The sequence below is a fragment of the Pararge aegeria genome, chromosome 16 (assembly GCF_905163445.1).
Source record: "Pararge aegeria chromosome 16, ilParAegt1.1, whole genome shotgun sequence".
NCBI lineage: Eukaryota > Metazoa > Arthropoda > Insecta > Lepidoptera > Nymphalidae > Pararge > Pararge aegeria.
The window spans coordinates 17169917-17194299 of NC_053195.1; the positions used below are offsets into that span (position 1 = coordinate 17169917).

Genomic DNA, 24383 nt, shown 5'->3' on the forward strand with positions numbered 1-24383 from the left:
ATATATTTTAAAACGCTGTTTTTTGTTCTAACTTATACCTAAACTACTATTTATTTTTAAATTGAATGTTGCACTGGGATAGTTACCTAGAGATAGTTAACTTCGTCAACCAAAGGTTGTCTGGAGGAGATCGCTTCAAGCGATAAGGCCGCCTTTGCGCATATATATTTACTTGCTTTTTCATTTGCTAAATTTTTTTTGTATGTGCAAATAAAGATTTTCTGTCTACCTAGATGGCTGGTAGATGTTATTGTTCCTGTTGCCGAATCAAACGCTTTATCTAGATGGAAAGGATGATGTTACATGTATAATAAGTTTATGATCTATTTCGTGTAATATTTCTGCTTGGAGCGCGCGAAAATTTAAATTTGATATTAATGAAACTCTAAAGAAATATACTTTCTTTACACATACATATTAACTGTAAAAGACGGCTGAACTCACGTGAACTCTCGTCGGGGATTGCCCGACTAGTTTCGCACCCTTTCAGGGTTCTTGAATGGGTTTGAAACTAATAAGGCCGCAGAACGTGGGCAATAGCTAGTATATTATAAAAGCCTAGTATATTTTAAAACATTAATTTCTGTACTTAGAAATTTTAAAACATAGCTAATCGAATGAAGAACTTTTCGAATATTTTTGCTGCTGCATCAAACGCCGCACCGCGCTGCTTACACTCGATAAACTAAGTACGACAATTTTTTTTTTAAATCTTTATGAATTTTTTATTTTTTGTAATTATCTTTTTGATTTAACGTGTGGCAGACGGCAGATCAAATTAATTTGTCGCCAGCCCTGCTTTTTTCGCGTATGCCGTATAAGGCAACTAAGGGAATATAACGGAGAACGGGCAGCAGCGTCCTCTGTGCTACTAGGTACTACCATCTAATGCCAATCCGTACGCCCAACGTGGTAAATATTTCAGTGAGGCTGTTAGTCCAGCAGTGGACTTTTATAGGCTATTGGCTTCTGACGACCTCCCTGGATCAGCGGTGGGCCCTGTGGTTTTAAGCTGGGTTCTCTGGTCTGGTGGGAGCCTTCCGCTGTGGCTAGTTAGTTTGGCCCACCATACCAACAAAGAAGTGCGTAAGCGATTTAGCGTTTCGGTACAATGTCGCATAGAAACCGATTAGGAGTATGGATTAAAAAGAACTGTAACATCACCGGTCATCTGGTAAGATTGCTAACTTGTAGTGATGGTAATTTTTTACCGTTGAATAGCTGCTGGGTCACTGCTGTACGACGTAAAAAATGGTCCGAGTGTTGTACAAAAACCTCTACGAAATATTAGAAGACGTTTCGTGATCTATAGTTTGTAGTGAGTCTAGACTTTTGGTATCTATCGGATCGATCTGCAGCGGTTGCCGGAATATAAAAACGCTGCGAAGGTCAGGTGCCAAACTGCGCGATGGCGACGAGCGGTGTCGCCGATATTTTTAGCTTTCTCTTAAACCGACATTTTTTTTTCAAAGACTTTTTAAATTTACTTGTAAAACTGATCCTTACGTAAACATTGGTTTTCTTCCGCGTTGGATTTCCTCTTTTAGTAAGCCACATTCAGTAATTACGATACTTTTAATATGAATTCATCGCTCGTTTAAATAGTTCCGATTTTAAATACCCCAAAGGCAACACATTTACGCAGCCCCCTGGTGGCCTGTACGCTTGAAAAAGCTAAAACTTAACCACTACGAATACGTACCTACGTATTGCTAAAAAAAACTGCTTTGAAATTGTTTACCGAACGGGAAACTTCGTGACATCTTTTTGTGCTAAATCTCTCAGTGCTCGAAGACTAAAGGCTTTGTCATCACGTGGTCGCTTACTGGGCGCCTTATAAGACAGTAGAGTAACTCAGCGGGCGATGGGGAGAGCAATGCTCGGAGTATCTCTAAGTGATCAATTCGGAACTGACGAGATATGTAGAAAATGACACACATCGCCATCTATTTATTTTATTTATTTATTTAAGTGCACTAACAACATGCATATTACACGTTTTTTAAACATAGCACACACACACAAACACATGGACTTATATGCACGTCAACGACCAGTGCACATAGCATTGACAAAGCGTCATATAAACTTAATTTGCAAAAAAATTAACACAAAATTTAACTTACCGATAAGTGTTCGGTGAGTTTTTTTCTAAAAGCTGTGGGTGAGTCATGGAAGATATCGATGCCAGGTATCTTTATAGATAACTCGTTGTATTTCGCACAAATACGTATAATAGGCGCTTGTTTTCCGAGATGGGATTTAGTAAATGGTATATGAAAAAAATTTGTGGATCTAGCCCCAAAGTAAGCTAATCTAATGTTGTGGGTACTAAGATTACTCAATTTTTTTATAAATAAATACTTATGAAATACAAATAAACACCAAGACACTGAAAATACATGTTAATCACACAAACATTTCTGCGCCAATCGGCCGCCAAATGGAATTACCGGCATATATTAACAATTCGCTGAGCTGAAGTGGCAACATGCGGAGAACCGATGGACGGTAGGGTCCCAAGGTGCTGAAATGGCGAGCTCGCACCGGTAAACGAAGCGTTAGTCAACCTCTATGGAAATGGAGACAAGAAATCATGCGAGTCGCTGGGAGCCGCTGGAATCAAGGGGCTCAGAACCGTGGGTTTGGGAACTCCCTACAAAAGACACTAGGTCTAGGTATACTTCTATCGGTTGATGTGATAATGATGATATTGTTTTCATTCCTTTCTTTTCATTAAAGAAGAGCGCATTTGTAACCTATGTAGGTTTAGTTTTAAGTTTAATAAAGTTTTTTGACCCTGATTACACAACAAAGGGCTTCAAGGATCGTACATATAAATCTAGGCTGGAATTTAACGGCTGATTTTTGCTACTGTGCGTCAGAAGCGACTATGATTTGCAATCAAATGTCTAAACTGACGTTTCTCCGCTACCCGCATCCCTGGTAGGTTAGGACGACACACGTTCTTCTCTTGCTCTATCATTCTTACTAATATTATGATTTGTTTGTACGTCCTTCCTTTACGTTGTAACTAAGAAACCGCTCAACTAATTCTTTTTGAGTTGAAAGGACGGATAGTAATTTATATACATAGATACATATTTTTATGCAAGGAAAACGAACGGCTCCCACGGAATTTTTAAAAAACCATAATAAACGCCGGCGTAGAACAAGGGCAAAAGATGGAAACTAATAACAATAAAATCGTTTAACAATGGACATAAAATAACTAGAGGTACGTAGTCAATTGTGTAACTTACAATTTGTATATGCGCATCAAGATTGCCGTATAATAGCTTATTTGAATAAAGAAAAAGAAATAATTTTCATAACAAACAAACATACACACGGTAAGATAACGATTCTCCGTCTTTCAATGCTATACCTCCTTGATCTCCGCGATCCTTCGTATCAGTAGCCTGAAAGAGATAACCTTTAACGATAAGGTCACCTTTTTTGCATATTGTGATTTGTTACCGCGTACCTATTCATTGTATGTTTTTCTTTTGTACGCTTTATATATGATGTTTTAAAAAAATAGAGATATGAGATAAAATTACCCTTTGAAAGCGTGTTTCAGTCTATTTCCTATATTTTGCTGATAGCATCTGAAAATGTTATGCTTCCTCCTCGTCGCAAAGTTTACATTTGAATATTACGACATCGACCCAAGATAACACGGTTCGCTGGATTTTATCGTTTTAAGGTACGCTTTCGAGAATAACCCCGGTAACATTAACTCGTGATCGTTATTGGCAGGATTTCTTATGTTCTTGATGTGATGATGTGTGTTTTGTATACCTGTCGAAGTTTTAGAACTCACTCATCACCAGCCAATCACAGAGCACAGGTCTGCTCCTACAGTGAATAGGGGGGAAAATTTAACACATCCATCACGCTAGCCCAGTGCGGTTTGGTGGACTCCACACACCTTTGTCAACATTAAAGCAAGTGATTATTTAATTACTTAAAACGCACATAACTTAGAAAATTCAGAGGTGCTAGCTGGGATTCTAACTCTGACCTCGAAAGTAAAGTCGAGCTCCTACCCAAAGCGCTATCACCGCTTCAAATTACTAACACCATTGCTCCCCTTTATATCCGAATTTTGGGAATTGAAAAAACTGAAATATAGTAGTAGAAATTGGTGTATTTATAACAGAAAATATATAGCCATTTCTCTTTCTGTAACTAGCACAGTGTTTTTATGCACGAGGCCAAAACGAGTGAAACGTAATTTTAAAATGAAGCTACCAGATTAATTGGGGTACCGGTGACTTAGGGTATCAAAGGACTTCAACCATGTGTTTGACTAGCGTAGTAATTTTTAGATAATTCAAAAAATATTAACATTTTTTTTTTTACTAAATCACACCTACTAGTACGTACGGATGGACTGTTATCCATACTAATGTTAGAGAGGTGTTTGTTTCTTATCTATGTTCGCTACCACTGCATCGATCTTGGCGAAATTTGTCCAAGATCTCGTAGCTTGCATCCGGTATAATTACTTAACATACACGGTGTAAAACCGGAAAATACGTGTTATACATAAAAGTCTTTACGCATTCATCTCAGACGCAATAGACACGGCTCTCGAAACTCCACCCTAACCGACGAAACAAAGCTGCGAAATGGTGCCAAACTTCGATTCGAATAGTGTCCCCTTAATAAACCGCGGACGTGGCGGACGGCGGAAGAAAAGTGTTTCCTTGGCAATGACCGACACTACGCGTCTATTTACAATTATAGCCTCGATAGTTCAACGGTTCGGACGGTGGCCAGTAGAATAACATCCGAGAGGTCCTAGATTCAAATCCGCCACTTTAATATTTCTTGTTTACTAGTACAAGCTAGGGAGGGGCTATCATTCAAATCCGCCACTTTTATATTTCTTGTTTACTAGTACAAGCTAGGGAGGGGCTATACTGATAGCCCCTCCCTAGCTAGTAGGAATATCAGTATAGTTATTAGTCTTATGTCCGTTTTAACTAACCTAGACATAGCCTATTCGACTGCCTAAAGATTTAGGCGATGTCTATAGAAAAAAAACATTTCACCGACTTTAAGGATTTAGGCATATTTTGGTTTCCCCAACTCTTTGGTGATAACTGTTGGTGAATGGTTGATGTATGTCTAGGAATCTCCTTAGATTAGGCGCTACCTATTTAGACATTGCCTTGTTCGTCAGTTATAAAAATGGGAATATATCTATTAATTTTTGATTATTTATTTACCATTAGGTTTGAATTAATCTGCACAAGTTCCCAAAGCCGCGGATTTATAGCCCGCCATGCTTCAATGTGAGATCATAGACTTTAACGATTTGATAATCCTACTAATATACTACTATGCTACTTACTACTTAGTAGTCAACTTACGAACTCCGGCCTGCTACTCAGAATTAACAATCCATACATGTACATAAATTCGAATTGAGTCCCCCGCATTTTTCGAAGTCGTTAAAAAATAATTTGATGTTTGCAACAATCAGATAAAACAAAGCGTACACATTATTTAATTTAACTGACACGTTTTATTCAAATAAAATGGCCATTTTCAATTAACCACGTCGCCCCGCGTACTGAACCCGACGGGAAGCGTCCAATTAGGCGAGATATCGGATTGGCACGAACTGGCGTCAACCGTGAGCTGATTACTGAATGACACTCAGTTGTTGCACTCGCCACGTGTAAACGAGCTTTTAATTTCTTTCTGCCTCTACGCCATGCTAGTCAAATCAAAAACTCAGTTGAAAAGTGTCACCATCACCGTCGCAAATGTTATGTCACCAGTGTTGTACATAGCATTTGCGACGCTTAATTCGCTAAATTTCGGCTTCACTTCACGGGGGCCGAGTTCGAATCCCATCACGCACCCCTAGCTTTTCTAAATTATGTGCATTTTAAGTAATTGAAATATCACTTGCTTCAACGGTGAAGGAAAACATCGTGAGTTAACCGGCACGCCTGAGAGTTCTGCATAATGTTATCAAAGGCGTGTGAAGTCCACCAATCGGCACTGGGCCAGCATGGTGGACTAAACCAACCTAATCCCTTCTCATTGTGGGAGAAGACCCGTGCCCTGTAGTGGGCCGGTAGTGGGTTGATATGTTGACTACACTGAAACCTCTTGTATGAAATTTCCAATAGGATTACGTACCCAAAGGCTCCGCTTTCCGTCCGTCGGTCTCTGTATGTCCGTCTGTTCCCAGGCTGTATCTCACAAACCGTTTTAGTTAGACAGTTGCAATTTTTACACATGATGTAAATGTTGTTGCCGCTATAACAACTAATACTAAAATACAGAATATACAGGGCTCCCATAGAAAAAAAATGTGAAATATTTACAGCATATCTATATATATAAAAATGTTATGTTGGTTTGTGTACGCTTCAAAAACTCAAAAAGTTCTGCACCGATCGAGCTGAAATTTTAGCATCATATATAATCAAGGATTGAAATAGAATAATAATTATTTTTTTTCAGTTTATTGACGTGTGTGTTTTAGTAAGATAAGAAGTTGTAGATTAGTTTTTAGTTTTATGCTTATCAAAGCCTCGATGGTGATTCCCTTTTAAATGAATGGGAAAGTTTTTTTGACAATTCTAGTACCTAAGTTATCTACAACTTTAATTGGCCCCATAAACCGATTTGATCGTTAATAGAAATAATAGTTCTATTCAAAATTTTGCGAAAGTTAAGAATCTCCTGATCTTAGATTACTGTACTTAGCTACAAAGGTTAAGCGATCCCGTCTCATCAATGCTGTATACTTATTCAGCCCAGTTAGTTGACCAGTGACACTGACATTTTTTTTCTTGCCAAAACCATAGTCATTTTTCATTTCACTCTTTAGAAGTTTGACAGGCGCAGTCGGTTCACAGGATTGGTAGTTTGCCAAAGTAAAAAGTTTGACTTTGCAATTTTGTGCACGTAATAAATAATAACTATCTAACGTTTGTATTGTTCTCGTATTGATGTGTATTAATATATTTTCAGGTAAGCTGATACTTTCAAATGTCGCTCAGTAAGTGGATTAGAAAAATTAAGTCTACGTATAACGAACATGATAAAATACGTTTGAAATGGTGAGAAGTTAAGAAATATAGAAACGAGCGAGCGAGCTATGGAAATAATTAAAACGTCCTACATAGTGCCGCCCTGTGTCTATTAGCCTAATGCTAGGTGTTAAGCCACTTGTGCCTGTAGTTCCACCGGACACAACGCCCTTTAGACCGGAATACAGCAATGCAAAGCTAGCGGCATAGCAGAAAAAGCGGCGGAAATAAGCATGGCGGCATTAGGTACTACGCCGAGCGAGCTTTTTCACAAATTCAATTTTTCAACTCCAACTTTCAGTATAGTGTACATTATTCTACTAGTCAAGCCCACACACACACACACACACCCCGTCGTTTTTACGGCATTAAAAATGCAAGCCATGTTCGCATTAGGCTATGAACTTGCTAATTTTAGCCAGTAAAACTCAATAGCCTGTTAATGAAGTAAATGGTCGTGATTATGTTAACACCGACCTTGCACACTTCCAGGCTCGTGCGCTTAATTTGCCACATGCAACCCGTATTGCCTTCGACTGGCAGCACATACCTATTGCAGCCGGCTCATAGTATTGGAAATTAATCTATATGGAATTAAAAATAAATAAAAAACCCCCGTCAAGAGCAAAAATTCGCAGTGTAAAAATTTTGTGCCGGCCACGGGCCATCTTGAATTTGTAATTAGTCATAGTGTAAACTATTCTACTAATCAAGCCCTTATGACGGCCGTTTGGCGCAGTGGGCAGCGACACTGCTTTCTGAGTCAAGGCTGTGGGTTCGATTCCCACAACTGGAAAATTGTGTGATGAACATGAATGTTTTTCAGTGTCTGGGTGTTTATTTGTATGTTATAAGTAAATATGTATATTATTCTAAAAATATTCATCAGTTATCATAGTACCTATAACACAAGCCGCGCTAACTTTGGGGGTATTGTCCGTAATATATTTATTTATTTCAATTAAATAAGGAAATGTGAAAGAAAATTTAATCCACCATCTTGAAGTGGCGGCCATTTCGGACAGATTTTCATCAAAAATATCTAAGAATACTCCCGACCAATGCACCTATCTAACGAAAAAAACTAAATCAAAATCGGTGCATCCGTTCGGGAGCTATGACGCCACAGACAGAAATCCCGTCGTTTTTGCGCCGGGGTGAAAAACGTTACATGGGTAAATGCTTCATAGGTATCTGAGATAGGCCTAATTTTATCAAAGTAAATGCGAATGCGAATGTGCGAATATTTTTAGGAGTTTTAGAGCTTTTTGTGGCAGAACTTGTACAAGGAAGTGCTACCGCCATGCTTATTTGTGCCGCTAAGCAGCATTGTTGCAATGCCGCGTTCTAGCCTGAAGGGCGTGGTTGCCGGTGTAAATTTGTTAACAGTAGAGGGACGGAGAAATACCCTGGGGGTATAGCGGATCAAGCTTTATTTTAATCGTTGATGTAGGTACACTATAGTCTGTAGTGCGATATGCACCATGCGGGTATCTACGTAACTCGTGGAAACAGGTCAAGCGCAATAACCACGCCGAGTTAACGCCACCAGCCGTGACGTGGGAGCCGACCACTCTGACCTTCAGCGCCTTTGAGCTTTGAGCAAGTGGGCCGACTATTTATATAGAGTTTAACTTCCAACTAAACGAGAGTTCAACATTAAAGTAGATCGAACAAAAAGAGCTAGAGAATACTCTATTTCAAGTAAGTACTTTCTTAACATCATCCTCATTAATGATCCACTGCTGGGTGCAGGCTCTTAATCTTTGCAAGAGGAGTCTTGCAAAGATTAAGAGCTCATACTCGCCATACTGCTCCAATGTGGATTAGCGGGCTTTAATAGTGATAATACCACGGTGGACAGCCATCTCCTTCACAGATATTTTTTTTGCCGTCCCATGAATCGAACACACGTCCTCGTTAGGTATCCGTAGATGCACGTGCGACCAACGGGGCAGTAAAAACATTTTATTGTTTCTTGATTAAAGTGCAGAAGAATAGATAAGAATATAAGCGTTTGCAAATTTGTTATAAAAACCAAGGACCTCTTGTGGGTAAAGGCCTCCTCCATTTTCTGCCATTCAGCTCTGTTTAGCGCTCTTTCAAGCCAGTTCTCGCCAGCCACACTCTCAATTTCATCTGCCCATCGGACAAAATAAAAAATTATAATGTTTGTTTATTCGGAAGAACGAGTTTTGCGTATGATTTCGAGTGAAGTATTCGAAAATTTGATACAAATAGGATAAATAAGTATTTCGTATGAAAGAATTAAACCCGGTTTAAATTACATTTTCGTGACGTCATTTAATAGCCAGTGAAATTATAATCGATAACAGTAGAGAAATGACGAACAAGGCTAAGAAAAATAAAATTGAGACAAATTATTCTCACGGGCTTTCAACAAAGAACCTTTCGGACTCCGAACCGATCGTGACATAACCGGGCACAAATATTAAGCTTGCAACCTAGAGACTGGCCGATGGAACCCTTGGACAAAAACAGTTCCCGCGGGAAAATAGCATAGTTATACGGACAAACTTGGAAACAAAAGCTATTCATACTAATATTATAAATACGCAAGTGTGTTTGTTTATTTCCTCTGTTCCGCTCAATCGTTGAACCGAATGGATTTGCACACATGTAGCTTGCAGTCTAGCGATGGATGGGCATAGGATAATATTTATACCGGAAAAGCTGCTATGTATGAATTGACCGCGTAACTCAATAGTTTGCTTCCTGGATACATTTTATCCCTAGGAATCCTACATGTTATAATAAGCTATACTTACATTTTATTAACTTACTGGCTGAAGACAGAGTTAAATATAATTTTAGTTAATCCTAATATCTTATTTTCTATTTATGATGTTTTATTAAGTAAGTATTATACTGCTCTAATTGTATTTACAATATATAATTTATAAAATTTATATAATTTTACAAGCCTCCTCCATATTTTTCATTTGTACCTGTCCTTTGCTAGAGTACCGCTTGCCCTCCCATCTTTTCAATGACCTACCGGGTTTTCGTTTAAAATCAGAAGGATACCAGTTGGTATTTTTGTCCATCTACCATATTGACATCTTTGAATGTGACCCGCCCATCTCCATTTAAGTTGCAGAATTTGCTTTATGACTTCTCTTCGGTCTCTCGCATTTTATCCCTGGGAACCCTTTATGATCATTAAATACCTAAAATAAACGCGTACTAAGTCGCGAACAACAGCCAGTTTTACGATAAAGTATCGTTAGTTCCACACGGCTTCCGTTCATCTGTCAGCAAGCAGCTCCGTTGTGCTGAAAATAAAACCACACGCGACCAAATCGCGTACTGCGGACGGCCTGTGGCGACCTTGTGGAAGTGGGACTCCGCTATTTTGGATGCACCCGCGGTTCCGGTCCGATGCGCGCCAACCCGCCCCTGTTTGCTTTTTGAGCGACGCTGCTTGACGCACGTGCCGGACTTATGGGGGATAAGCTCGTTAAAAATGTAACGAGCGAGCGTGTTAATTAATGAACGTGCAGACAAGAGTTATAACGAAGGTATCTCAAAATGAGAACGGTTTAGGCCGTAGTCTACCTCGCTGATTGGGTGGAAAGGTTGTTTAGTAGTTTTATATAGGTAGGCATAATGTAAATAAGTCGCTCGAAGCCGCTGGAAACCAGTCTGAAGTGGCTCGGGCGTGGTTGCCGGTGTCAACAAATGCGAATCTTAAACATACGCCTCGGGCTGATGGGCACAGGGCGTCACGTTGCAGGACATGTTCTGTGCTTGCCCTGCGAAGTGTTGCCCTGTTTATAGCAACGAATTTTTGAATTTCGTTTGTAGTAGGCGTAGTAATAGCATCTTCATAAAGTATCATCCCCTATTTCAACAACCACAAAGTGGATAGGCCTCAAAGAGTGTTTCAAAACACGACGTGTACCGGTAATTTATTATTTATAACTATTGACCTAGCGATATTGATTTTCACGTCACTGACTTCAAAACTTGGAACTTTAATACAACTTTCCGATGTAGAAAGTGCTTGGTTATCTGAGGTATCAATTACTGTCGAAATTTCAGCTTTCTTTTGTTCAGAGGTTCAGTCTGGAGGTTCATACATTTGTCAGGGTATGTCATTTTATATTACCAGTGCACGGGTCTCCTTTCCGATTGAGGGGTTTAGGTCGTAGTCCACGCTGGCCATATGCAAGTGGCAGACTTCGCAATACTTGTTGAATTAGTTAGTAATTTTACATGTATTAAATTAAAGTGAATATTAAATTGAGTTTGATAAACAAGTTCTTGCAAACCCAATCAAATTGCAGATACGCCTCCTTTGATTGCAAAGTGTACTAAATCGATCTACTGGATGTACCTCGGTACGCACAAATCCGACCCGCTGCCAGAACTGCTCGTGTCAGTGAACTCGTAAAGCGATGAGTTATAATGTAGCCCTACATTTGCAGCCAAATTACCTGTCGGTACTGCATATTCTATTGCGTGGTAAGCAGTTATGCATACACCTTTCCCAAATTCCCACAATCTTTAATTCTGAAGTGTTACTACGTCTGCGTGGATTGGTTGTTGCGGAATTAAAAGACTCCGACGCGATCCGACAAGCGCTCCACAGACTATACAATACTAAAGGCATTTTTGTTTTACTGCTGGTTTAGTTAGTTTGTTTGTAAGCGACGCGACTTCACTTTCGTCGGGCCGAGTTCGAATCCCAGCTCGCACCTCTAACTTTTCTAAGTTATGTGCGAAATTAAGTAATTAAAATATAACTTGCTTATAACGGTAAAGGAAAACGTCGTGAGGAAACCTGCATGCCTGACTTCTACATAATGTTCTCAAAGGTGTGTGGAGTCCACCAATCCGCACTGGGCCAGTGTGGTGTACTACGGCCTGAACGCCCTCTCATTGTAGGAGAAGATCCGTGTATTGGACCGGTAATGGGTTGAAGAAGTGATGAAGTTTGTTTACTACAAGCTGTAATGTTTGACATATGTTTTTTTTGCATATGTACTAAAAGGGCCAAGCGTTAACGTTATTACTAATTCTTGACGACTGTCCACGTTGACCAAAATAAAAACAAAACAAAAATAGAAGTATCTAGTAGACAAATTAATTATTAAATTCGTCCGAAAGCCGTTTGACGCGTGCTTATTAAAGAAACTTGTAAACAAATATACTTTCGCAGATTTACACTTAATATCATTTGTATTCGTTTATGTTTATTTTAGGATCACTGTTACCTCTCGTCTTAAATTGTTGTTATTAAACGTTATCCAGACTTGTGAAACTAATTTGTGCAGAACAAATTTCCAAAACATCCTCCATGAATACGCTCAGCTAAATACAACATAACAAACGACTCCAAAGCCTCTGGGCCACGGGTTCCTTTAATAGCTGCCCTTGTGTGTTTATTTAAAGCGTCTTTGTTTCTGCCATCTCGATCCATTCGCAGTAGGGCGGTATCCAGTTCCACGGATAATGGAGGTTGATACATCTCCTTTGTCTCGTTAATTGAATCATAAGCAGCTGTCATATATCTTTTGTAGGGACTCCAAAGGTCTTGCGTCGTTTCTTTTTCATATTGAAGATAATAATTAGCAGATTAAGCAGATAGCGAGGTTAAAACCATCGCATATAAACAGAGCAACACTTCGCATGTCATGCAAGGTACATGTCCTTTCCAAGGATTTTTGTATAACCCATAAAGTGGGAGGCTTTTTCAATTTTATGCCATATTTATTTATTTATTTATTTATATGTTGCCTCTTTGGGTGAACCAATTTGCCTTAGACGCAGGTCAATATTTTAACACACAGGTAAATGCACTTAATTGCTTAACCCAGTCGGGTGGGGGTTTTTGCTCTTTGCGGTAAACACACAGGTGTAGGCGGTTTAAAGACTCGTGCACACGGACCCGGCGGAGGCGTGCGGAGTAATAAGTCGACCACCGCGATAGCTTCAACGGAGGGCATTTGGAATAAAGTCCTATCTGATCTCTTCTAATCTGAGGGCTGAACCACGGGCATAACTCCGTCATTTAAAGACGGATTCGCTTAATTATTTTTTTGATCGAAAACGATTTAACCTGTAATGGTCCTATTTTAATTTAACATAGATCTGATGAAGAGTTTAGAAGATAGATAACGGAATTCTTAAAAAATTACATCAAATCAATTGCTGCCATCGCATAAATGATCATTGTCATACGAGTAACATCACGCATGTACCCTCGAAAAGGTAGACGCAGATGTTTTAAGTATATCTGGGCCCCAAGTCTGCTATTTTACAAGATTTGTCATTATGACACCATTCCATTGCAATCCAATTATCATTGTGCCCAAAGTCGCTAGTCTACTAAATTCACAATGGTCTTACAATTGGATTGTAATTGGATGATAATTGCATTGTGGTAGAAAGGGAATCAGTGTTGCCATTTGGTCAAACTGTGTTTGAGAAGTAAAATTTAAAAAACTACCATTAATTAATAATGTCCAATTAAGCGAATTTTTGATTAGAAATATTTTTAAATGTTATTGATTTGTGTTCTAAAGACGAACTTTGTATCACATTTGGTAAAACAATCGAAGGATCCCAAAAAACAAATATTTTGTGTGCCAAATTTTGTCAAAAATAATTATATTTAATCTGTAACTGTCGAATTGACATTAAATTTTATTGACGTTATTTTGTGCTAGTGAAAATATATAAATTATAATCAAAACAAACAAAATGCTCCTCATCGAGCAAACTTCGTCGCTGCTTTTGGAGAGTTAGACAGATCAGCCTGGACACTGCAGCTGTACCAATAACGGACGTTGCCCGGCGAAGCGACATTGGGTTGCGTACCTACGCTGAAATTTTATAAATAAATTCCCACTGAAGAGCGAAAGTAAGTAATGCAATCTTGTACTGTTTAAGCATGATATGAAGTCTAAGTAGGTATCAAATTGGTGTGTTTCCAACAGTATCTGGTAATTTAATAAAAAAAAAACACAAATATGGGGAGTAATCAAAAATTTAATAAAATTCTTAAATTCTTTATTCATGTACGCTTATCACAGGTGCTAATGAACTTGTACTTATCATGGTGGTGCTAACTACCTTTTTTAACTTAAAACTATAGCTAGGAGGTTTTCATTCCATTCAATTTTCTTTTAAAAATTTATCTTTTATTAACTTGTGGACCCTAATTTTGAACCTTGGACCTTTAAGGTATTGCACAAATTGTGACCAGCATCCCTGTAACAGAGTAAAAAATTGTTGTAGAATAATTAAAAACAATAGATTAATAGGACAAAACACTATTTTTAACCCTTGGAACACATATACTCATAATATATGCCTTTGTCCACAGTCTTTTGACAAGAGCCTGCTGCAGTGCCCAACCTTCAAGCAGACCCTGGTTTACTCGTTGAAGTCTCTGTGAACCAAGTCCTTATGTGATAGAGCTTTTCAACTCAACTCGGCTCTAATCGTGAACAAAGTGATTTGCTGTTATCTGTTGAAGACTTCTGTCCTCTATCTATAAGGAACTTCATCAGATAAAATAAATAATTCTTGGAATGAATATAAAAAGGGTAACAATAAAGGTTTGGATTTCAAAATGAAATTTGCTAATTAAAGACAAAATTATATCCTCCTGCTTTTATTGGAAGCCAGCTGAAGAGTCTTCATTTTTTACATGTATTCATTTGTAAACTAAATTACTGTAAATAAAAATCATTGTTCAGTGTCTTATCTTTATTAACTTGTATTATTTGTCTCCTCATAGATTTATAAAAATAATTTGAATAACACACAAAAGTTAAATGCCTCTTGCAGAAGAATTGCTTTAATTGTGTTGTGGCTTTTATATTGTGCCAAACACAACATGCATCTGCAATCTTGCCAGCAGTGCAATTGTTTAGAGCAAGTATGCATTATAATGCATACTTGCTCTAAACAATTACCAGAAAAAGATATTTGGAAATAAAACACTTGACCATCAAACTATGTACATGAATTACTACAGTTTTCAATCTAGGAGACCCTAACATGCTATCTAAAGCATTTTATTTACTTTACCTGAAACATTCTTCCAATATACTTTTACAGCGCTCTACTGTATTGCATACAGTCACAAGTTTCATGCATAGAGTAGTGTGGTGTATCTCCCCTCTATAGTATTTAAGTTGTGGTCATCATAGTTTTCCACAGAGGAAAAACTCACCTGAAAATCCAACCAATATTAACCTTGACAATTAAAAATCTATATTGGAATTAATTAAAAAAACCTAAAATAAGTAATACCTAAAAAAAACCTCATGCCCCATTATCATTTAATGGAGTTAAGTGTTGGCTGAGTGGGTGACTCTGCCACACATTGGAGTTAAGAGCAGAGCCTGGGTTGCAGGCACAATATATTTAAATCTGCGTCACAGATTGTTAAATAAATTGAAGATTATTGGCTAGATATATCACATAATATTAAAATATGAGTTCAATACTAAAGTTACTATTATAACAGTTAGGGAATGGAATACCTTAGTGTTATAATCGTGCCTTTCATGAACATTTGGCCTTATTATTGCCACATGTGTCCCATCTATGATATCTGAAGTAATTTTTTTCATAGAAGCTGAAAAAGCATTCTTCTTGGTAAAGTACGCATATAACTGGTAAAATATTATTTCTTCCTTCATCCATCACTCCACTTCAGCATCCTTATCACTCTGGACATTTAACACTTTTTATTAAATTTGGTGTTAACTGTTAAGCACCTCCGTTATTTGTCCCACAGCTCTTGAGGCAGTGATCTGAGAAACATTGTGGGGGGCTCTCTGCCCAATCGTTAATCGTTTTTTAGAGCCAGATGCATAAAATGCTAGTGCTACCAGTAACTGCAACAGAAATACCAGCATTACAGCCATGCCATCATAACTTATTCTGAGATATAGGTACTATACTTAATTAAAAAGCAACGAAAATTAAAGTTGTTTTCTTACCGTGGTTTGGGAATGCCTAAGTGGAGCGAGCTCCCACACTTGACTCATTACAGTCTGCTTCCCAAGCAACTCCTTTTTTTATAAATTCCGCATCGGGAATATCCTAAAGTAGTCTACATTGTTTCTTAGCAAGCTGCGGGCTCGACGGCGCCTGCTACGCTTAATCAAATGGTATTGAAGAACATCAATAGTCTTAGCCAACTTAAAAATATTCCACCTTAATCTGAATATTATGATCTCACACTTCACAATTTAATTGTAATCAACAATAATATTGCTAAAAGGCAATGACTGCAGAATTGCGTCTCAATGGTCTCACAATGATCAATAGAACTGTCAAAATATTAGCAGACTACCAATTCGTGCGATCATTGAATTGTCATTGTGCAGCAGACTAGCAAATGTTCATTGAAGTGTCAGTGGTTTTCCATCGGAAAATCATAATGACACCATAATGACACCATTGTGTTAGCAGACTACCAAATATGCCAAAATTGACAATTATGAAGTCACTGATCGATCACTGACACACAATTGTAATAGCAGACTTGGGGCCCTGGATGCAACCACATTTTCTATTAGAGTTATCACGTAATCACGTTCTGAGTAATGTGTTCGGAATCAACGACTTAGACTTATTTAGTTAGATAGTTTAGTATTTAAGTGGGTATAGTAGATTTAAATAGCCTTTTTAGTGTTTCCTCTTAGATCAGAATCATAACTGATTTATAAATTAGTTAGAATATATTTTAGAATTAGACAATAAATATCTGTACATAACTAACACAGCGGCAAAGTCACATTATGTGACTAAGCTCTTAAATAAAGAGAAAAAAAAACTAGTAGTTGCCTACTTTTTCACGATTAGAAACTAAATGTAGCACATAGTATACAAGCTTGATTTATACTAAAATTTATTGAATTTTTAATTAGCATACAATTTATTTCGAAAGTAGTTTTTTTCTTAATCCAGTGTTTTACGCAATACTTTGCGGCGTGGTCTGTTACTGTGGGCGAGCACCTTAAGAGTAACGTGTGGGTGGGTAGAAGGAAGCGACCGGTTTGCTTATCGCCAAAAATCGCTGCACACGTTTTGGGTTGGGCGATTTCGGTGGACCCAAAGCTCGTGGTTAGGGGCGCCGACCTCGGTCGCAGCAATTGCATTCTGGTAAACCGATGTAGAATAAGATTTATTCCGACTCCTAAAAAAGCGAAATTAACCGATTCCTATACCGATGTGTTTCCTTGCCCGCAAACCTGCATTCAAGCAGCGTGGAGGGTTTTAACTCTAAATTCCTGGCGGAATCTGTTGCCCGCGTGCTTAGTCCTCGTATACTTATTAAGGTTTTCTACATCTCCTGTGGGAGCCATTTTGTTTATCTGCGGTAAAATGTAGACGATGTTACTCTCCGTCCGTTCAACTAACTCTATGCCAAAAATCAAGTTGATTGGTTGTTTACTTTAGGTGTGAATCAAGGACAAACAAACAAACACATTTTGCATTTATAAATAAATAAATAAATAAATAAATAAATATACTACGACAATACACACATCGCCATCTAGCCCCAAATTAAGCATAGCTTGTGTTATGAGTACTAAGATGACTGATGAATAATTATATGAATAATATACATAAATACTTATAATATACAGATAAACACCCAGACACTGAAAAACATTCATGTTCATCACACAAACATTTTCCAGTTGTGGGAATCGAACCCACGGCCACGATTCAGAAAGCAGGTTCGCTGCCCACTGCGCCAGTCGGCCGTCAACATTAACATTAAGTAAGGATTGATTTTATGTAGTAGTAGAGCTTTTTGTGACAGAGCTCGTCCAGGGAAGTACTATCGCCATGCTTATTATTATTTATTTAATTCTGTTCCGGTCTGAAGGGCGTGGTTGCCGGGGTAATATAAAGATCATGAGGCTTAACAATTTCATGGACACAGGGCGGTATATTGCAGGAGGTGGTCCTTGCATGCCCTGTGAAGTGTTTCTCTGTCAATAGGCGACGGTTTTCCACTTACCATCAGGTGGGCCATCAGCTTGGTCCGTCATAAATTACTATAAAAAAACACATAAGAGTTTGTTTTAAGTAAGTTTTTAATCTCATTATTTGGTGATATAGGAATCTCTTCAGCTCGAAATACAGATCTCGTTAATTCGACGAAATCGATTTCAAGTGCAAACATGCTGGAACTGAATAGCAAAGGAGGGGTTGTATTAACGAACGGGAAGTTGGGGGGAGGGGGATATTACCGCAATATCCAATATTGCAATGCATGCACTTGATGAATACAACATCCGGTCCGCCGGTGAAACTGTGTGCTGGAACAAGCTTAGTAGTAGCATTACGAGTAGTAGAGCCGATAAGCAGCATTGCTGTGTTCCGGTCTGAAGGGCGTGGTTACCGGTGTACCTAATTACAGACACATGTGGCTTAACATCTACCCTTTGGGTTTATCGACACATCGCGGCACTTTGTAGGATGTATTTCTTGCATGCCCTGTGAAGGCGTTAAGGTACCATCAGGCTGCAGGCGGGCCATATGCTATTCAAATTTAAATTACTATTAAAAAAGAAAAAAAATAAGTTCAAATTTTAAAACACCCACCAAACACGTAATGTACGCTGCTCCGCATCGCCCCCTGGTGCACTGTCAAAAATAACATTGGAAACTACTTTAATGAACAATTTTTTCCATTAAGCTTATCACCAGAAACATAAATATCCAGTATTGTAAGATGACGGTGACATGTAAATCTTTATCTTAAAACTAATACTACTAGGATGCCGCGCCTTCATTTAAGAATACTATCTAGAAAGTCTACAGTACGAGTTATAAATACTTAAGGGTAGGCTTTTTAAAACTCTTAAAATGCCCATCCTAAGTTTTTTATTACTCGTACTGGAGATTTCCTTTATTTTATATCATCCGCATACCCTCTATGCTAAACTGTATAAATCGATTTGAAATCGGCGATTCATCAAATTGTCACGTATTCTTTCTAGAATAAAGCCGTAAAATTATCCAGAAAAACTGCGTAATATAAAAATAAAACATGAAAATCGGCCTATGACGTGACACCCTGTGAGGCAAATACACTCACGCACAGAAAGACAGACGAAACCGCGAAGAAAAAAAATCTACAAAATCCTCGTGGACGTGGTTTTAGCTAGCTAATGTAAATCATTTTGTAGGTGTATTTTAGAACAGCTACTGTGATCCCCGCTTAACCTAGTTTTGGGCATTGTTAACGGCAAGCTTTTAAAGCTTGTAATAAAGAGTTTAAGCCTCCTTGCCTTGGTAGCTACCTAGTTGTTCTAGGGATGTAGGTTCTGAAATATTGCACCAGATATACAACACATTTAAAATAAATAATAGCGCCTGCGGAAAACCGAATAGCAATTAAATATACTTGCAACATTGCTACAAGAAATTCGGTTTGCTATGAAATATTAAATTTTAGATTTTTTTACAAAATGGCTTTTTCCTTTAGCTTCTCTTTATGATTACTCAACTACGGGCTAATAAAAGAGTACTTATTAGTCTCAGTCCATTTTCATCTTGAAACTATACCTATACTTACGTGTTTTTTGTGCCTATTTATTTATTACATTTAAAATTAAATAATATTCTACGAGGTTTTCTGTATTTGTTTATCACTTTTACTATTTGTTTAAGGTCGACGCACTTTACCTTTGCCGGCTATTTATTACTAAAACAAATTAAAACTTTGAAAGAAACTTGTAATCTCTGTACTCGTATGACATATTATGGTATCATACTTTATAAAGTGACGCAAACAACTACCACTCCACAAACCGAATGCCTGCAGACGTCATCGAATCTCTTGAGTCATGACAAACTTCTCGGAAGTAACCCGACCGGCAACCATTTGAGATATATGTCGACATGAGTCAAAGGCGTTTGAACGTAAACTAAATGTTCCGTGGAAGTGCTGAATTCCAGGGAACAGGTGATAATAACATCTTGTTCCGCTTTCTCTGAAGTTACGATAGGGGATTTAGAGCCATCTAGAAATCTGATTTAATTATCATGAACAAGTTAATATGTAAATCTGCTTATTCCCAGCCTATTTATGATCTGAGCATAAGCCTCCTATCCTATAGGAGACAGGTATGCGGAACTTAAATCCATCACCCTGCTCCAATGCGGTTTGGCGGGCTTTAATTATTATAATGTTAGTGATCCGTGGTTGAGCAAGCTAACAATATGAGCTTTATTTCTACACCACACAAAATTAAGGACATCTATAGGAAAAAAGAAGATAAGAAGATCATAAAGAAGGAGGACAGAAAAGGCGTTCTTATCGCTAAGAAGAGATCTCCGCCATTTGCAATAATAGTTTGAGATTATTTCAAAAACTAATCTTTGTTTTTTTTTTGCCACTCCCTATTTCCAGCAAAACCAATTGAAAAAAAAAACATTTTTTCATTTGCATGGTCACATGGGTTAGAATTAGATATAACCGTTTTAAATTGTAAAGTGTTGATGTTGAAAAATAACAACTGCGGAGTTTCCTGTCTTACTGAAACCAGACAGACTTGAAGTTTCAAAAATGCATATAAAGTTGCCCTACTTCAAATAAATGAATTTATATTAGACTCACCACGCTGTGCCATAACAGCGTGCTTGGTAAACAGTAAGTAGGTTTGTATATCTTTAGTTATGTTTTTTTTTAAATCCTTGTTATATTATTATGTTAATAGTGTTGATACGCTATCAGCCTCGCAAAAGCGTCGCCTTTCAAAACAGCTGGCCTTCATTGCGAGGTGGCGGGTGCGCGCACCGTTCTCGAGTACTTTCGACACGATTGCGTAACGCTGCTATTGCACTGCCTATATTTATCCATTTCATTGTTTGTCCGTTGATGAGATTACTTGTTTTGATTCATTACCAACGCAGAGGCCTCCTACGACGTGTATTAAATTGAGACTCCTACTGCCAACTTACGAGTAGATATATTAGAAACGGGACTATGTATAGATAATAAATAAATAAATATACTACGACAATACACACATCGCCATCTAGCCCCAAAGTAAGCGTAGCTTGTGTTATGGGTACTAAGATGACTGATGAATATTTCTATGAATAGTATACATAAATACTTATAATATACATATAAACACCCAGACACTGAAAAACATCAGAAAGCAAGGTCGCAGCCAACTGCTCCAATCGGCCGTCAAATGAAGATAGAACCCCCAGGAACCTAAGCCAGTTTCCTCACGATGTTTCCGTTCACCGTAATAATAAGTAATATTTTAATTGCTTTAAATTGTAACCCCACATAACTCAGAAAAGTTTGAGGAGCGTGCCGTGCGCAGCTCTTACCACTAGGCTATCACAGATACAATCATTATAAAAATTGCCTTCTCTAGCATTGCTGCAGATGTTCATGGGCGGTGGTAATCACATAAGTAGATCAACGAGGCAGATTATGCGATCGCAAGCGTGCAAATCTCATACCAAGGTTACTTATGAAGCTCAGTGTGGGATTTACAACGACCGTAGTTGCGTGGCGGAGACAGAGAGACGCATAGCGAAGGCGAAGTGTGCTATGACACGGCTAGACGACTTATAAATCGAGGCATAACAATCGACACCAAGAGTCGCCTGGTCCTTGATTTTCCTCCATTCATGTATGGAGTTGAAACGTGGACCACCAAGGCGAAAGAAAGGCAAAGGATACACGTGTAATGCTGGAGCACAAATATATTCGACATAGCCTCAAACAGGAGGCTTAGAGAGACAGAGATCCTGTCACAGATCAGAGTTGGTGCTCTCATGTTGATTACCAACATCACCTAAGGTAAAAAACTTAGAGAATAGTTACTAACGAGATGGGCTGAACAGCTAGAATTCTAACTCGTGCAGATTCTTTACTATCGCCGACATAGCCTCTCAAACAGAAGGACCACTAGCTTTTTGCAATGAAGGAACTACCACAGAGACGGATAAAAAGAGGAAGATATTTGCACTGTTGTTCTATAGTATAAAAGTATGTTAAAAATCAATCGGATCCAAAATTCTCAGATGGCATGTTGAATCTAGTTGTGAAATCTTTATCTTGAGGGGAGAGTAGGAAAGGAATAGTGGCGGCGCGGTTTTTATGAAAATTATTTAAATGAAAGTGTACTTCTCGGTTATTATGGTTGCTCAATAGGTATTTGGAAATAAATTTGGTATAGTCAATCACTATCAAACAGTGAAAGGAAATCTAGAAGGGAAGAAAAGCTATCGGCTTAGTAGCAGCGAGTTTTCCTCTCGACGATGGATTGTTTCTTCTACAAACTAAATGAGCACTTCACAGAAAGCAGAGTAGCAATTTAATTTTGATGGTCTAGACTATATTGGCACATCGATTAAAATAAAGCGGTGCGAGCGTGCGGCGGGCAAACGACTACCCCCAAAAACATTATGGCCGTCTCCACGCGCCCATCAACCACGGTCCAATCCGGAACTGGAACATTGGAATGAATATTTAGAATGTGCGGGATGAGATAGACGCCTAGGAATAATTGGAAAAACTGTATTGAGCAACGATCATGTAAATGAGAATTCGCCGCAAACACTGCAACTGATTAGATTGTTTATTAATTGAGGGCGCTTGTGGTTAAAATGTTCGACTTCGAATTACAGGACTACATAGTCTGTCGTGTAATATGCAATGTTCTGTCAACAGTAGCATATCATTCAAACAATGCCTGCTGCGCCCGTCACTGCGAGTGTTGTGTGACGCTGTGCACAGCAATGACCTGCACAACGTAAACATTACAATGTGAACAAAGCGACGACCTACACAACGTTGGCAGTGTACTGCACAGATCGATGATCATCTTTGTGTTATCGGTGCGATATACTTACAAATAAAGATACGATCAATTGGGTCGATAGATATAGACTGCTCTTTGTGTTACAGTTATTTGTAAATTTCTGTTTATATACCTACGTTAAATCGTCAAACTGTCTGTGAAAAAATCATTTGTGGGATGTAGAAACACGGCAATGTGGTAAGCCGAGATCAGAAAAGAAAAGACGGTAGCGTCCAAACTCGAAAGTCGGGTATTATTCATTTCTTACTACTCTCAATCCTACATGTATTTGACCTATTTACTTAATTTTATTAAAGGTACCTTTGATGTTTCTTTTTACCCAGAATCTCAAAATATGTATCCGCAGATCACGAGGTGATGGCTCAAATTTGATTTTATTTTTGCAAAGACAAAAGGGGCCATCTTGAATGAATGAAAGGTACACTGTTATTGTAATCCAAACAAAAATACAGAGCGACGGCAGATCCGAATACAGTTGTTACCACCCCCTCTCTCCCCGCGGGTGTCGTACGAGACGACTAAGAGAATGTAACAGAGAACGGGCAGCAGCGTTCTCAGTGCTACTAATACCATCTACTGTGATAACCAACTCGGCTACCAAGCGTGGTGATTATTTGCAAACCCTCCCGTTGGGAAAGGCCCTTAGTTACAGACCATTGATGATGAATAGATACATGACTGTCAGAATCGGTCCACAGTACGGAGGCTGGTCGCTGCTGGTATTAAACAGCCGAGCACATTAGCCGTAGCATGCAGACCGACGTTATCGGTCACCGGTCTCTCCCCGGTCGCTCACCGAACGCGCCGTATTCGCCGTATTCGCTCACTCGTCAGTACCGATCGGAACGTTTATCGACGTGCACGTACCGCGCGGCGTACGCAGGCGCACAGACCGTTGAGTTACGCGAGTGATCAGCTGATACCGTTCCCACTAGGAATATTAGTAAAGCTAGTGGTTTTAGTGAGTGCACAAGATGGGGCAGTCGTTCGGCACGAACTCGCACAATGGCGAGCACCGGCATTACGTGAGAAAGGAAATCGGTATGACTTTTGTTGTTGCGAAACAGAGCGCTCTCTTGCGAATTGCAGTTGTTAGTTGTTGCATCCTGTGCATCATCTAGATATACTACTGTAGCGTCAAGTGGCCCGCCTTTATCATTTGCTAGCTGTGATTGTACATTGGCCACGTGGACACCTTACCCTTGTTTCATCATCTCAAATAAAATGCTGTAGGACAAAGTATCTACTAAGGATTGTCTTGATCATAAACTAACCCGTTTTTGTACGGATACATATTTTATGACGAAACTAAAAATGACGATTGAAACCAATTATTTTTTAATTTTTTGTGCATTGTGTACATAACACACAGACCATTAAACTCTTTGATAAAGTTTGGATATATACTAGCTGTAGCACGCGACTTTGGTTTATGGTAATTTAGTTTTAACAATTAACTATC

The 24383-nt window shown here is 38.6% G+C and overlaps 1 protein-coding gene and 1 long non-coding RNA gene across 2 annotated transcripts in view; one reads left to right on the forward strand and one right to left on the reverse strand.

Annotated features, from left to right (window-relative positions):
• Window positions 1-24383, forward strand: part of LOC120630212 (E3 ubiquitin-protein ligase ZNRF1) — a 138953-nt gene that overhangs the window by 19885 nt on the left and 94685 nt on the right. The gene's annotated exons all lie outside the window — the stretch shown is intronic.
• On the reverse strand, window positions 14086-14456 carry LOC120630213. Its single transcript, XR_005659014.1, has 2 exons — window positions 14394-14456; window positions 14086-14303 (listed from the first exon to the last, which is right to left on the reverse strand). It is a non-coding gene; the product is annotated as an uncharacterized LOC120630213 (long non-coding RNA).